This window comes from Tarenaya hassleriana, unplaced genomic scaffold (assembly GCF_000463585.1).
Source record: "Tarenaya hassleriana unplaced genomic scaffold, ASM46358v1 Cleome12, whole genome shotgun sequence".
In the NCBI taxonomy this organism is placed as follows: Eukaryota; Viridiplantae; Streptophyta; class Magnoliopsida; order Brassicales; family Cleomaceae; genus Tarenaya; species Tarenaya hassleriana.
The window spans coordinates 2,662,705-2,664,044 of NW_010962392.1; positions in this window are offsets into that span (position 1 = coordinate 2,662,705).

The window sequence follows — 1,340 nt, forward strand, 5'->3', positions numbered from 1 at the left end:
GGCTCGGTTGGCTCGTGGACTAAGACGATATGGGTTGGATTGATATATTTTTGGCTCACTAAAAAACGGGTTGGACTGGATTGGGTTAAAATTTTTCCAGATCGGAACGAATCGGGTTAGGGTAGAATGGACCACTCGGTTTTACACCCATAATCAATCTATATGCATTGCGATTTCATATATGATTACGTTATATTACATGTCAGCAATCTTTTGCTTTTTACGTAAAGATCACAAGTGGTGGGTATATCTCTTTCACTATATACACATCAGTGACTACTTGCTACGATATTTCCCATGCATGGATATTCGATTTTACCCTTTTTTTTCTTTTTAAAATTATAAAGGAATTTTCTAGACATATGTTTATAATTAGGATCGAATTGTTTGGCTAATAACCACGTCACCGAATCGAACCAAATTGAATAATATATAACCGTAATCAAACCGAGTTCGATATAAAATCGAATGGTTATGATTTTTCTAAAACCAAAAAACTCGAAACCGAATAAAAATAATAGAAAAATCGATAATTTCTTTAAAATAAAAGTTTTTGTCAAAACCGAACCGAGTTCGAATCGAATATAAACCGAATTGAATCTAGTAAAGATCAAAGAGTGCACTTGTACTCCGGCTAATGCTAATAAAGAAAAGTTTTTTTTTTCAATTTAAAAATTAAAATTTGACTCTGATTAGATCCTTATAAAAAAAGAATGTTTATAATTTTTTAAAACCGAAATAATCAGAATCTGAATATAACCGAATCGAAGCCCAGATAAGCTAACCACCCGTACTGGTAATAACAAATATGACATCAACCGGTACCGTTCCTCCCGCCGGCGAAATAGACCGAAGAAGTCATATTGGTTAAGAAAAAAGTAGATGCCGGAAAAAAAGCCGAAGGCGACGGCTAGGTTTCCGGTGGGATTGTCGGAAGAGATGCTGAAAATGTGGTTGGCGAGTCTTATCTCCGGTCCGACAATCCCGGCCTCAATAAAAAGAGAATTTTAAGATGAAAGCTTCTTTATTTACAGAAAGCAAAAGGGAAAAGCGACAGAGCCCACGAACAACAAAAAAACATAAAAGCAAACATGAGTTTTTTTTTTTGTATTTAAATATAAAAAAAAAGAGCGAGAAAGAAAGAAAGAAAAAAAATGGGAATCGCACAAAGATTAATAAACTAAGCTTTTATATATATAAAAAAAAACAATGGGGTGACCATTACACATCCAATTCTTCCATATACACATACACATGTGTGTTCATTTGATGAATATATTTGTATTATTTACGAATTTAAAAGACAATGAAAATTAAGATAATATGTTTATCAGAGTAAA